This window comes from Dreissena polymorpha, chromosome 1, assembly GCF_020536995.1.
Source record: "Dreissena polymorpha isolate Duluth1 chromosome 1, UMN_Dpol_1.0, whole genome shotgun sequence".
Taxonomy (NCBI): Eukaryota; Metazoa; Mollusca; class Bivalvia; order Myida; family Dreissenidae; genus Dreissena; species Dreissena polymorpha.
In genome coordinates, this window is record NC_068355.1 from 68,548,705 (window position 1) to 68,565,465 (window position 16,761).

Genomic DNA, 16,761 nt, shown 5'->3' on the forward strand with positions numbered 1-16,761 from the left:
TGTTTGTGAGGCACACACAAGTACCATGACCTTTTGTTTGTAAGGCACACACTTGTACCATGACCTCTTGTTTGTTAGGCACACACTAGTACCATGACCTCTTGTTTGTGAGGCACACACTAGTACCATGACCTCTTGTTTGCGAGGCACACACTAGTACCATGACCTCTTGTTTGCGAGGCACTCACTAGTACCATGACCTCTTGTTTGCGGGGCACACACTAGTACCATGACCTCTTGTTTGCGAGGCACACACTAGTACCATGACCTCTTGTTTGCGAGGCACACACTAGTACCATGACCTCTTGTTTGCGAGGCACACACTAGTACCATGACCTCTTGTTTGCGAGGCACACACTAGTACCATAAACTCTTGTTTGCGAGGCACACACTAGTACCATGACCTCTTGTTTGCGAGGCACACACTAGTACCATGACCTCTTGTTTGGGAGGCACACACTAGTACCATGACATCTTGTTTGTGAGGCACACACTAGTACCATGACCTCTTGTTTGCGAGGCACACACTAGTACCATGACCTCTTGTTTGCGAGGCACACCCTAGTACCATGACCTCGTGTTTGCGAGGCACACACTAGTACCATGACCTCTTGTTTGCGAGGCACACACTAGTACGATGACCTCTTGTTTGCGAGGCACACGCTAGTACGATGACCTCTTGTTTGCGAGGCACACACTAGTACCATGACCTCTTGTTTGCGAAGCACACACTAGTACCATGAACTCTTGTTTGCGAGGCACACACTAGTACCATGACCTCTTGTTTGCGAGGCACACACTAGTACCATGACCTCTTGTTTGCGAGGCACACATTAGTACGATGACCTCTTGTTTGCGAGGCACACACTAGTACCATGACCTCTTGTTTGCGAGGCACACACTAGTACCATGACTTCTTGTTTGCGAGGCACACACTAGTAATATAAACACTTGTTTGCGAGGCACACACTAGTACCATGACCTCTTGTTTGTGAGGCACACACTAGAACCATGACCTCTTGTTTGTGAGGCACACACTAGTACCATGACCTTATGTATGTGAGGCACAGCCTAGTACCATGACCTCTTGTTTGACATTTCGAAGAAGTTAATTGAGCCATGCTCTGTAAGAAAGGTGTTTAATGCCTGTGCAGTCCGCACAGACTAATCAGGGACGACACTTTCCACAGTGCAGTCCGCACAGGCTAATCAGGGACGACACTTTCCGCTCTTATGATATTTTTCGTTTCAAGAAAATCTCTTTAAGCAATAATCAAGTTTATGCGGAAAGTGTTGTCCCTGATTAGCTTGTGCGCACTACACAGGCTAATCCGGGGAAAAAACATTCGCACATTAATTAAACCCCTTTTTCACAAAGCGCGGCTCAATTCTTTTTCGATCATAAGACTGCACAATACGATACCTAAATTATTGTACATTGCAAACTGATGAAGACGTCAAACACATCAAAACTTTGTGTATAAATGGTAATATAAACGCTGATTGCCTACTTGTATAAAGCGCATTATAAACTTCAACATACAATATCACATTTTGTCATCGTCGTTGCAAACTGTAATGATAGTGGTAAATACCGTACAGTTAGATCTAGCGTTATTGATCTGTTGCGTTGAACTTAAATACATTCCAATCATATTCTAACCACAGAAAGTATGTACATGAAGTGTTTCTAAGAAAAAAAAGAAGACGACTCTTCATGGCGTAGGGTTTGCTGAGACGATGTAACTCAATATTGTCAGCGCGACGGCGACGGTAGGCATGGGGTAATCAATCACAGACACCTTAGTTGTCAACGCGTCGGCGACGGTTGAAATGGAGTTACCAATCACAGACAACCTTAGTTGTCAACGCGTCGGCGACGGTTGGAATGGAGTTACCCATCACAGATAACCTAAGTTGTCAACGCGTCGGCGACGGTAGGCATGGGGCTACCAATCACAGACAACCTTAGTTGTCAACGCGTCGGCAACAGTAGGCATGGGGCTACCAATCACAGACAACCTTAGTTGTACATGGGGTTACCAATCACAGACAACCTTAGTTGTCAGCGCGTCGGCAACAGTAGGCGTGGGGCTACCAATCACAGACAACCTTAGTTGCACATGGGGTTACCAATCACAGACAACCTTAGTTGCACATGGGGTTACCAATCACAGACAACCTTAGTTGCACATGGGGTTACCAATCACAGACAGCCTTAGTTGCACATGGGGTTACCAATCACAGACAACCTTAGTTGCACATGGGGTTACCAATCACAGACAACCTTAGTTGCACATGGGGTTACCAATCACAGACAACCTTAGTTGCACATGGGGTTACCAATCACAGACAACCTTAGTTGCACATGGGGTTACCAATCACAGACAACCTTAGTTGCACATGGGGTTACCAATCACAGACAACCTTAGTTGTCAGCGCGTCGGCGACGGTAGGCATGGGGTAACCAATCACAGACAACCTTAGTTGTCAGCGCGTCGGCAACGGTAGGCATGGGGTTACCAATCACAGACAATCTTAGTTGTCAGCGCGTCGGCGACGGTAGGCATGGGGTAACCAATCACAGACAACCTTAGTTGTCAGCGTGTCGGCGACGGTAGGCATGGGGTTACCAATCACAGACAACCTTAGTTGTCAGCGCGTCGGCGATGGTAGGCATGGGGTAACCAATTACAGACAACCTTAGTTGTCAGCGCGCCGGCGACGGTAGGCATGGGTAACCAATCACAGACAACCTTAGTTGTCAGCGCGTCGGCGACGGTAGGCATGGGGTAACCAATCACAGACAACCTTAGTTGTCAGCGCGTCGGCGACGGTAGGCATGGGGTTACCAATCACAGACAACCTTAGTTGTATGAGCAACGTCGCATGAACAGTAACATAAATATTATGTCGTGAAACGGATTTGTTTGCAGAGAAAGTTATTTATCTTTGTATTTCTGTTTACTGCCAGCCGCTCTTTTGAGTATGACAGGCAGATTTGGACACTGTCGAGTCCGTTTTTTGGGAAGAATCAGTACTTGGTGACGTTGGTGTCAATAGAGGAGAAAATGAGAACGCTCCCCGAGTAGGAATCAAACCCACGAACTACCGATCGATAGGCGGACACCTCATCAACTACACCACCGCGACCTTTACCGTAGTGCAATCGAGGGACTATGTTGAGGTCAAAACAGGTATGTAGAATGTACAAGTAATGAAATGTCTTCTCTTTTTTGTTTGATGTTTTGGGATGGACACAACACATGTCATTCTGTTTATTGTACTGCCTGTGTCCTTTTACAAAATGTGTTCCCTCTTATTTAATGGTGCATATTTTCACAATCCGCGTCATTGAATATGAAGCACAAATGTATCTGTTATATCCTAATGCAATGTGGTCTGTGTTGTAAAATAAATTGCTACTTGGTAATCGGTTATTTGAGAGCTAGCAAAGATCTGAATTTCTTTCGTTTTTCTGTGATTATGCAGAAAATGCTTGCAGAAAATTGTCAGATAATTATTTTGTAAGATAATCGATTCGGTTTTGCAAAATATATTTCATTTAGCAGACGCGTCTAACATTTTCGTTGTCTTTATCTAACAAACCTACTGTGACATGTTTTGAACAATGGTTCTTCAAACAGATTGGTACATAGCATGTATTGTACTTACCAATATCAATTAGTTGTGTTATTTTGACAAGTTTCTTTTTCTTCTGACTACACCACCATTGTGGAGTCCAGTACGCTTTTTTACTAAATTGTATATATTCAATGATAATTTAAAGCCGTGCATTCGAATAAACACATCAGTGCACATAGCTTAACTCGTTATCAAGTTAATAAATTGCACAGTAAATTTACTTAGAAGTTTAAACTATTCTGGACCATTCAGGATTTGTCATCATAGTTTGCAACGTAATTAATTTAACTCTCTTATTTCTTATATGTACAGAACTAAATACATATCATCCATCATAATCCTGTATTCAGTAAGTTAAAGTGCGAAATATCCGGAGTACGTTTCACCACAGTGGTTTAAACAGGTCTAACACCACTGTTGAACTCACAACAGTGGCTCAATACAGATGCACTATTACAACATAATATGGTATAAGATAATGACCCCTTGTTAGTCCTGCCACCCTCAGCGGTTAAAGTTATTATCAATGACGAGTAAATGCGAATGCAAATGCATGTGTTTATAGTCTGATTATTATACTAGACTCATATTCAATCGACTTTGACATTTGCCCCTCGATCACTGGAATATAAATCGTCCGTTTACATTCGGCGCAGTTTGCAGCCACGGCACATTGGCTTTTTTCCCTCACAGGTACCCGTTTATACTCCTGGGTGGACTGGAATAAGCGTGGGATTATTTTTTTTTTGCTCATGAAAATTCAGTGGTCTGAGCGGGATTTGAACAAGGTACCTTCTGGTTCCTAGACCAGGATCCCACCACTAGACCACGGTCCCACTTAGTTGATATCACTGATGCGTATGTAGAGTAATACACTATTAAAAATGTATACATTTTGACTTATTTAGTACTGCACACGAATCATGTTCCAGTTTTGCTTACTTAAGGGTGCGATTTGATAATCATTGAAAGGGGCGGGTATGTTCGTGCTAGCATGCTAAAAATATGTTAAATTTATGTTATTCACTGCGGTATTGACCTTTTGGCTTACACTTGTATGAAAAATCTTTACAAAATAATGCGGCGTCTCATCTGGGTCTGCGCTGTTTGATTAAATGAATTTCTTTATGAAATATTCTTAATATAGAAATAAATATACTAGACATCCCTAATTTTGGAAATAAATTGATCCAATTAAGAAGGATAGGAGAGTCCATTGGGCATATTTGACGCATTCGTAGGGTCTATCTTAGGTTATTCATCAGAAGTTAGGGGTTTTACGAAATCTAAGGAATTGGAAAGGATACATCTGAAGTTCTGTAAAAGGCTTATAAGAGTTAAAACTAATACATGTAATGCATGTGTTTATGGTGAGTTAGAAAGATATCCTCTTTTTATACATAGATACATGCGAATCGTACAATATTGGTTTAAAATAGCATCCTCGGATAACATAATTATTAAAACTGTATACAATATTGGAGTTTCAGATTACGCCAAAGGCTGCCGAAATTGGATTTATAACATCAAGAAATTATTGGATGATTACGGATTAAGTTATGTCTTCAATAGTGTCCATGATATTGATTTTAATTTGTTTAAACCCATTATAAAGTCCAGAATTATAGATTTATATAAACAAAATTGGCACCGTACACTAGAAGATAGTTCAATGTTAGACATTTAAGAACATTTAAGTCAAATCTCGAATATGAGATTTACCTAGACTTAGTTCCGAAACATTTAAGGTTTTATTTATGCCGATTAAGATTATCTGTACACCCCCTTCGTATACAGACTGGTAGATATAATGGAAACACTATTGCTAGGCAAGAAAGATATTGTCTTTGTTGTAATACCACGGATATTGAGGACGAATTTCATTTTGTATGTATTTGTTCAACATTTGTTGATTTAAGAAAGAAATACATAAAAAAATATTTCTATAATAATCCATCTGTTATTAAGTATGTACAATTGCTACAATCAACCAATAGGTCTGATTTAATAAAACTATGTTTGTTTGTTAAGGAATCAATGAGTATTAGATTGAATTTGTTAAATCGTATAACATAATTTTCTTATTGTTCATCCTCTGTACTTCTGTATATATTTGTTTTGTAAATATTCATTTTTGTTGACACTTGTTTTCTGCGCATATACATGTTGACATATATCAATTCTAACCACCTGTGATGTTGACGATGTACATTGTGCAAGTCAAATAAAATGTCTGTCTGTCTGTCTGTCTGTCTGTCTGTCTGTCTGTCTGTCTGTCTGTCTGTCTGTCTGTCTGTCTGTCTGTCTGTCTGTCTGTCTGTCTGTCTGTCTGTCTGTCTGTCTGTCTGTCTGTCTGTCTGTCTGTCTGTCTGTCTGTCTGTCTGTCTGTCTGTCTGTCTGTCTGTCTGTCTTGTCTGTCTGTCTGTCTGTCTGTCTGTCTGTCTGTCTGTCTGTCTGTCTGTCTGTCTGGCATAAATGGGTTAAATAGTCACAATTGCAGAATTGTAGCAGACAATTTAATAGTTATACAAAAGCTTTAATCTTTATTAAAATATTGCAACAATGTATAATATAGTATCAATTGTATAATGAACATTCATTAAATAAACTCTTTTTACTCCATGTTTATTTATTGCAAAAATCACTTTGATACCAGATATAAGGTCAGTCTCCTATATCGTACAACAATGTGTGATTTACCGTGCTATAACTCACGCTGTCAATTGAAACAAAGTGTTCCCATTATTATCCGCTACCACCTTATATAACGAGTATGAAACGCTTGTTTATTATACAGCGACAAGACGTTCATTATGCTGAAAACAATCACGATGACATCTTTCGTATTCATTACTCATAAAGAGTATATAAAAAAAAAACAGTTTGCCGATTTACCTGGCAGAAAATGTACTTAATTGACAATAGCGAAAGAGCATTAAAAACCATTAATCGAGACATATTACAAGCTGAGTAGAATATATGCATATACTAGTATAACTTAACATTTCGTGTGTCAAATGATTGAGTACTTGCTTATAGTTTTAATGATGAATGATTTAAAGTTTACGCTTATAATTATATGAGCGATATAACATGAATCAATAGAATACGCTTGTTTATCTTGTTGAATCGCAATGATGGATGGATGACACCAGGATCAAACTAGTTAATTTATCGAAATTTATATTTCGCAAACGATTTTAACGTAATATATATTTACTTCCAAACAAAACATATAGATTAAACTAAAATTATTTGAGAATACGTGAACTGTTTTAACATTTGCGCATGAAAAAAAACTATTAAAAACTACACCTATGAAGTTATGTAAAATTTTACGTGTTAAGTATACATGTATATCACCACCCGAGATATTGATAGCACGTTATACGTGGCATTTGTTGTTCGTCGAGCGAACGATAAACTTGTACGCTTGCATGGAAATCATTCCCCCATATCCCCACCCGCACATACTAAGCAGGGGCGGCAAAAGTCGTCGACGATCTTGAGCGTCTGTCTTATCATAGCGTGTCGTCTGATATATATCACTGATATCTGACGGGCCAACTGGAGCCAGGACCAGAAAGAGGTGTCGGAGATAAGGAGCAGATGGTAAGCTCGGCACCAAACTAGTTAACCATATTGCAGTTGGTCTCTTCAGCGTTACATGCAATAGTAAATCGCGGGGAAACTACCTGAGAGATACGAAATGCAAGGAAAAACTGTAATCTGAAGCGAAATCTCATCCCCCACCCGCACATACAAAGCAGGGGCAGCAAAAGTCGTCGACGCTCTTGGGCTTCTTCCTATCATAGCGTGTCGTCTGATACATATCACTGATATCTGACAGGCTAACTGGAGCCGGGACCAGAACAACGAGGTGTCGATATAGAGGTTAAGATGGTAAGCTCTGCACCAAACTAGTTAACCATATTGCAGTTGGTCTCTTTGGCGTTACATGCACTAGTAACTCGCTGGGAAACTATCACAGTGCCACGAAATGCAAGAAAAACTGTTATCTGCAGCGAAAGCTCATTTCCCCTTTGGAAAATTTCTTGGTGAATTGGAATTGTTTATGTTAGGAAAGCCTTTGTGTTAGCTCCCAGTTTACTCTTGAAGTGTTCGTTTACGTTCCTTCATTCCTGCCATCATATAAAGGGTTTACGATATTTGTTGGCTTGAAAGTCGATGTGCTGAAATCAAATAATACCGAGCGGCTAAGAGGTTCGCCCTTAAGCATATCATCCCAGAGGCTCGAACCCGCAACCATTATCACATATTACAATATTAAGTTCGTAAAACTATACGAACATATTGAGGGACTATATATAGAGAATAACAGGTTACTGCCTGAAGCCCGACCTTTTTGTAATATATCGGTCAAGGCTAAGAATAATACAACGGTGAGGCTTGCCGAGCCGTTATTTTATTCGTGCCGAGCCTGATATATAGAGAATTACAGGTTACTGTCCCGTCATTTTGTAATATATCAGGCGAGGCTTAGAATAATTTAACGGCGAGGCTTGCCGAGCCGTTTTTTTTATTCGTGCCGAGCCGGATCCCAGCTGATTTTGCTGATCCGGCTTTTACACGTTGACATACATGTAGAAACGGCGTTCGAAAAGACAACACGAATAATCGCTTATTTTAAACATCTTATCGCTTTGATTATAAACGTCTTGAATTGGAGATCAGGAATGGACTGCAGCGACAAATTTAATTTAAGAACACACTTCACCGAATAGTTTGGAGACGCCATTTTGGAGATGTGTATTGAAATTGACATTTTGATGATGGTGTCAATAATGACATAAGCGTGTGAAATCGTTTGTTTAAATAGTTGAGGATAAGCATACAGTTATCATTTGTCTTGACTTTCTGTGCAAAATTTGCGAGTGCAAAGACTATATCGATATTTAAGATTTATTGCCCCATTGATGACGTCATTTAACTTATGCAGTGCGGGCTGTTGTGATTTTTAAAAAATAAACGTTTTTGTGATTTATGACTTTAAACTAGAATAAAATATGTACGTTCTTGGTATTAAATTGTTTGTTTTGTTGAACCTGATTCATGTTGATAGAAATTGTTGACTTTATTGAAAATGCCACGTAACTCCAAACATTGACTAATTCAAGAACTTCCTGTTGACCATGATATAAAAAAATATATCAGGCAACGTTAAATCAGGCAGATATCAATGCGGTGGTATGATAAAAGAACTTCCTGTTGACCATGATATAAAAAATATATCAGGCAACGTTATATCAGGCAGATATCAATGCGGTGGTATGATAAAGATATATTTGCGAAGAACATTGCTTTGAAACTATTTCAATTCGAGAACATTTGATTTGTATCGATCGAAGATATAATCGTGTTCAATTTCGGTATTCAAATATGTCGCGTTTTATTGATAGGAAATGTAATATACACTATACAGTGTACATATTTGTTAAAAGTAAAATAAATGTTGCGTCATGACAAATGTCACGAGATTTGGAAATTTATTTAATATTTGAACAAATAGTGGGAATCTTAACACGTCAAGTTTATAACCTCTAAATTACAGTTTAACATAAAGCTTCCAATATATGTAATGGCATTCTAACATTTTGTGTAACATAGTCTGACGAAGTGTTAATTGAGATTTTATTCTGTTATTTAAGTCCACGTGATATTCTAATTAATACGATACATTCAGTAACTTTCGAGATCGTAAAATATTGAAGTCCATTTAAAATATTGCGGGTGGCCAGACCATAACGGGCCTACCCCACGATTCACAATTTAAATAAATCCGATGTTTAAGCTAGTTTAACCCTTACAGTGCGGGAACCGAGTTGTGAAGGCCTTTGCAAACAGTTTGGATCCAGATGAGACGCCACAGAACGTGGCGTCTCATCTGGATCCAAACTGTTTGCTATTCTGATAGTATTCTTTGAAAAAAAATCGAAGAAAATGCTAATTTTAGAAATTCAGCAGACGACATTTAAGCAGACGACAAATTACCCAGCATGCAAAGGTTTAACTCGAGCTGGACTCTTCTTGTACATTCAACATTGCTCTTTTTTATGTTCAAAAAGTCACAAACGTACGTTTCTACTAAATATAATACTTTGTGATTCACCCACACTTTATGTATAATATCTTACATATTACTTATCTAAACAACAAATGTCGATTTCCAAGTCAATTATTTATTATTGCATGAACAGTGTCGTAACTTGTTGTAAATGACTGACTGTTTCGGTGGCTTTTACAGATGTTTTTTTACATTTTTATCAATAAACTCAATTACGTTCTTCAAAGTCAAAACTAAAACAACTGTGACTTTTATATCTTCCATGAGAGGCTTATTTATGCAATTTTGACGGTTTGTTGATTTAGGTCTTGTACTGTTACATTTCCCATTGATAGCGTTCTGCTGACTTTAACATATGGTTATTCGATACTGTCCTACATATCGTATCATTACGTTACAGGCATAAAATACAAAGTCACTTCCTGTCGACCTCAAATAAATAGTCCAGTCTAATCTTCGTAAAGTAAGGTTAGACAAGAACACGGACATCCATGTATTTAGGATATGCGAAGAATGTCAGTCATGTCATCGCTTGTGGTGAGGACTATCTAACCAGATAATGATTTAACCTAGAGATCACATAAGCAAGGTGATCGCACGTTTGTTTCAATACATACTTGTATTCGTGACATAGAAAAGATTTATCAGATGTTGGGTTACTTAACAGCGTTTTTCGAACCGTGCAAATGTCTGCAAATGCTTTTTGATTTTGCCAGATGTTGAATGCATAATTTTCTTGGACATTCTCTTCCACGTCGTTCGTTATACCTCAAATAGCTTTACGAAAGATGGCCCTATAACGAACCGGTGAACTGCTTCATGCGAAAATGGGCCTTAGTAATGATTGGATGAGTGCAGTTCAAGATAATGGGCCTTAGTAATGATTGGATGAGTGTAGTTCAAGATAATGGGCCTAAGTTATGATTGGATGAGTGTAGTTCAAGATAATGGGCCTTAGTAATAATTGGATCAGTGTAGTTCAAGATAATGGGCCTTAGTAATCATTGGATGAGTGCAGTTCAAGATAATGGGCCTTAGTAATAATTGGATCAGTGCAGTTCAAGATAATGGGCCTTAGTAATCATTGGATGAGTGTAGTTCAAGATAATGGGCCTTAGTAATCATTGGATCAGTGTAGTTCAAGATAATGGGCCTTAGTAATCATTGGATCAGTGTAGTTCAAGATAATGGGCCTAAGTAATCATTGGATGAGTGTAGTTCAAGATAATGGGCCTTAGAAATCATTGGATCAGTGTAGTTCAAGATAATGGGCCTTAGTAATCATTGGATCAGTGTAGTTCAAGATAATGGGCCTTAGTAATGATTGGATGAGTGTAGTTCAAGATAATTGGCCTTAGTAATGATTGGATAGGTGTAGTTCAAGATAATGGGCCTTAGTAATCATTGGATCAGTGTAGTTCAAGATAATGGGCCTTATTAATCATTGGATGAGTGTAGTTCAAGATAATGGGCCTTAGTAATCATTGGATGAGTGTAGTTCAAGATAATGGGCCTTAGTAATCATTGGATCAGTGTAGTTCAAGATAATGGGCCTTAGTAATCATTGGATGAGTGTAGTTCAAGATAATGGGCCTAAGTAATCATTGGATGAGTGTAGTTCAAGATAATGGGCCTTAGTTATCATTGGATGAGTGTAGTTCAAGATAATGGGCCTTAGTAATCATTGGATCAGTGTAGTTCAAGATAATGGGCCTTAGTAATCATTGGATGAGTGTAGTTCAAGATAATGGGCCTTAGTAATCATTGGATGAGTGTAGTCCAAGATAATGGGCCTTAGTAATCATTGGATGAGTGTAGTTCAAGATAATGGGCCTTAGTAATCACTGGATGAGTGTAGTTCAAGATAATGGGCCTTAGTAATCATTGGATGAGTGTAGTTCAAGATAATAACGGTGGCATAATGGACCTTAGTAATCATTGGATGAGTGTAGTTCAATATAATAACGGTGGCATAATGGGCCTTAGTAATCATTGGATGAGAGTAGTTCAAGATAATGGGCCTTAGTAATCATTGGATGAGTGTAGTTCAAGATAATGGGCCTTAGTTATCATTGGATGAGTGTAGTTCAAGATAATGGGCCTTAGTAATCATTGGATGAGTGTAGTTCAAGATAATGGGCCTTAGTAATCATTGGATGAGTGTAGTTCAAGATAATGGGCCTTAGTAATCATTGGATGAGTGTAGTTCAAGATAATGGGCCTTAGTAATCATTGGATGAGTGTAGTTCAAGATAATGGGCCTTAGTAATCACTGGATGAGTGTAGTTCAAGATAATGGGCCTTAGTAATCATTGGATGAGAGTAGTTCAAGATAATGGGCCTTAGTAATCATTGGATGAGTGTAGTTCAAGATAATGGGCCTTAGTAATCATTGGATGAGTGTAGTTCAAGATAATGGGCCTTAGTAATCATTGGATGAGTGTAGTTCAAGATAATGGGCCTTAGTAATCACTAGGATGAGTGTAGTTCAAGATAATGGGCCTTAGTAATCATTGGATGAGTGTAGTTCAAGATAATAACGGTGGCATAATGGGCCTTATTAATCATTGGATGAGTGTAGTTCAATATAATAACGGTGGCATAATGGGCCTTATTAATCATTGGATGAGTGTAGTTCAATATAATAACGGTGGCATAATGGGCCTTATTAATCATTGGATGAGTGTAGTTCAAGATAATAACGGTGGCATAATGGGCCTTATTAATCATTGGATGAGAGTAGTTCAAGATAATAACGGTGGCATAGAGGTGATAATCACTCCTTAATTTTGCAATAATTTTACTGTTTTACTGTTTTATTTTTATTACTCTCTATCTCGATGGAACGACTTAGCAATGAAGTTGCCATAGGTTAGTAATCGAATCAATTTGTTTGTTATATAAATTACCTTTACCCATAATCATCATGGCCGATACAAACGAGTTTGTCTTGGGGTGTGGGGGCAAGCCGGATTGCCCGAAGGAAACCCAACCTGTCCGGCATGGTGACCTTCAACCAAACTCACAAACATCCGGTGTTGAATCATACCACACCAGTTTATATTTAAAAGAGGACTGCGTTTAAAAAAGTAGCGTCACTTCTATGTAATCGCAGATACGCCTGTGCATCTTTATATTGTGATTATATGTACATTGTAATTATGTCCACGTATGAGACCACGAAACCTTCCTTGACTTTATTTATACTTATACAGATCATGTACAACGTCATTGAATATAATTAAATGTAGAAATAGGCGTTTTTAGCAAATAATAATAAAAAAATAATTAAAATATACCAGTTTCAGTTTTATAGTGCCGCAGGTCAGTGTGGAGCTTCATAATACCTATTTTCACCCGACCGGGTCATAATCTTTCTTGCCTTTTCATGTATAGTCCTCACGACAAGTGACGCCGTACTAAACGAATTCTTTACTTTTCTATGTATGTCGTCATGCTATTTGGGATATCTTACCTAATAATTGTCTTGAGCACACTTGTATGTGCACGCTTACGTTTATCAAATATAGACTGAGCACATGAATATTTAGATTACTTCTTAAGAAGGTAAGTTGTTATCAGCTGACTTATCTCGCCATAAATGCTCTCTCCAAACGTCCTTTAATCTGGTCATACAAACCGCTATATTCGACTACATGTATATGAACTATCACATCGACATAACGAGTTTGTTGCATACTAATTGCAGTTCTCATCGGGATTTAATATTGAAGTATTTTCCCGCCGATAACGATTAAGACCATCTCCACATGATATTGAAAGATGTTAAATAGTTAAACGCTGTTTTCTTTAAAACAATTAAATATACCAGCTTGAAGTATTACTTTCTGAATAAGATTGTGTACACACCGGTCTCACTAACGTAGTGACGTAACCATCAATGTATAGAACGTTATGAGAACGCATGATTGACATTTTGACAGTCAATAATACCAGTGGACCTGTGTACAAATGCTGACATTTCAAAGACAGCGGAACAGACGTGTTGATAGTACCAAGAAGTCTGTACGAAGGTAAAATAATCTGACTTCAGCAATATGCAAAACCAATTTAAAAGTTACCTTAGCTCGAAAATATTTTTCTATTATACTTATAACAAGTCGTTTTTGCAAACTACGGAAGTGTGTGTGTTCAAGATCATTTCGACCGCAACTGTGGGCAACTTTAGTTGAAAATTGTTTCAATAAAAAATTACAGATACTTTTACCATTATGCTGGCCGTATAAGATATAATATACCTGGTTTAGTTGTTCTGTACTTGTTATCGGAAAATTCTCACATGGCTACAAAGTAAAAAAAAAAATTGGTGTATACAAATATATATATTTTATTATCTTCTGATTTGAAATTATTTTATTCATAACCGGGTCTGTTTGTAAAATGTCAATGTTGTTTTTTAATACGCCAAACAGTTCTTTATTTTTTTTCAAAGAAAATATCCACAATCTATTATAAATACAGGTATTAAAAAAGCACTTTCCATCCCTAAACATGAATTACTTTCAAAATCAACACAAAAAGACAAGAGTAATATAATTCCATTTATTTCAACACAAAATCCAAAAAATAAAGAACTGTTTGGCGTATTAAAAAACAACATTGACATTTTACAAACAGACCCGGTTATGAATAAAATAATTTCAAATCAGAAGATAATAACATGTAAGCGACAGCCACCTAATTTAAAACGTCTGTTAACCAAATCTTACTTTTCATCTCAAGAACCAAGAGTATCCAAATGTAATGATCCTAGATGCGCCCTGTGTGGTTATATTATTGAAGGGAATTCTTTTGATTTTAATGGCAAAATGTTCAAAATAAAAACTAATATGTCATGTGATATACAAAATGTGATTTATGTATTAGTATGCAATGGATGCAAAAAATATTATATAGGCCAAACTGGCGATAAACTTAGAAATAGGCGATCTGTCCATGAACAACAAATGCGAGACCCCTCAACAAGACAGATGCCTTTAAGTAAACATTTAGATGAATGTTCACATAATGAACCAAAATTTAAAATATTTCCATTTTATAAGCTATTTTCGAACAATATTTCAGCTAGGTTTGCAAAAGAACAACATTTTATACATGTATTTAAACCCAAATTAAATTTCATTTAATATTTATTGACGTTATGACGTCATAATTGATATGACGTTATCTCCATGACATTTTGACGTTGTAATATATTGTATTATGCCCTGATGAGCTATGCGAAACGCGTTGGCTAAATCAATATATACTTAAAATCCCAGACACGTGTTTTTACTTTTATTATATATATATATATATATATATATATATATATATATATATATATATATATATATATATATATATATATATATATACATCATATATTATTTAGCAAAAAGACAAGTACTTGCTATTCTAAATCGGCCACTCAATTAAAATGAATACGCAGTATTTGAATATTTTTTCCCATTTAATTTCAACATGAATTAAATCCTAAGTTTTACTATTAAGAATACGAACGGAAGTAGCAAAGTAGCAATAATGTATGACTCAATGATGTTTGCAAATCTAACGTTTATCATTTCAACAACGGAGCCTTGTGCCGCTACAATTAATGACATACATGTATTGTTAAAAGCGGTTGCTGTCATGTATGGTGTCATGTATTGCATATCCGTGTCACAATTGTGAAACCATGACGTAACATAAAAGCGCTCTCTGTCAGATGAACGAACGAGTGAAATGTATGCAGGTGAAAAGGATTTCAGTGAATCTTAGTGTTTACTTTGCTGCATTGGAGATTTGCGTGGGGTATTGGGTTGGCAAGCGGCATTTTAAAACTGACTTGTACGACGATATCAGTAATTTATGAGAACATGTCATATACACTTTTACTCGTGATGTTAAATGTTATGTATGGTTTTCAATTGGACATGGTTCCTATATGGCCCATATATTACGATCGTTGTGTGTTTTTAATGACAATTAGTGTTGTATGCAAAATGAGACCGTTATAAACCTTTCATTGTCCCGACATTAAAAACAACCCTACTGTTTGTGTCACCTGTGCTATAAAGGATCACAGTACTTTGTCTCTGTCAAGTCTGATTTCTTTTAAGTTCGCAATATTATCAACTGTTTGCACTATCTATGATCTCACATCACAGGGCCAACACGGTATTCATTTCCTTATAACACACCGTTTGAATGTCACTTATCGACATAAACTCAAATGGCTAAGGGCTAACGCTGACTTAGCCCATGTTTTTTAGTGCGTAGGTAAATGAAGATATTGTTTGAATAAAGTTAACTTTAGGTAAGTTAAAAGTGCCTACATTTTCCATGTAATACAGAATTCTTTGAAATTGTGACTACTACATATACGGATGCATTAAAACGCTCTCAATTTGTTCACGCAAACTGGTTGTAAACATGACCACATATTAATTTCTTATTATGGTTTACTATTGGTTGTCAGAACCAACAATAGCTAATTAGGTTGCACCAATCACAACCTTTCAAAGAAGTACTGGCTTCAACAATGTTGTCCAAAAACTGAAATTGGCCCATCGAAAGGAAACAAGACTCTGCACTAGAGAGACACCTGTCTTTCATCCATGTAACTTCATATCTTAAAACATCCTTTGTATGGCACAAACACTCGTCATTTACCCGAGGAAATCTAGATCTACCTTTGTAGTCGCGAACAAATCGCCCGTTATGGCAAGCTTTGAACTGTAAACTTTTTTAACTTTAAAACCTAAACGTGCACATGTGTACGTTACTTTTTCTCCTACGTCGCTCTGTGTATAAAGTGCGGAATCCGGATAGTGCCATCTAAAATCTTTCTTTTCTTTCATCAAGGGCGACACACGAAACACGAGACAAATTACTGTGATCCTTTATAGCACAGGTGACACAAACAGTAGGGTTGTTTGTAATGTCGGGACAATGAAAGGTTTATAACGGTCTAATTTAACATACAACACTAATTGTCATTAAAACCACACAACGATCGTAATATATGG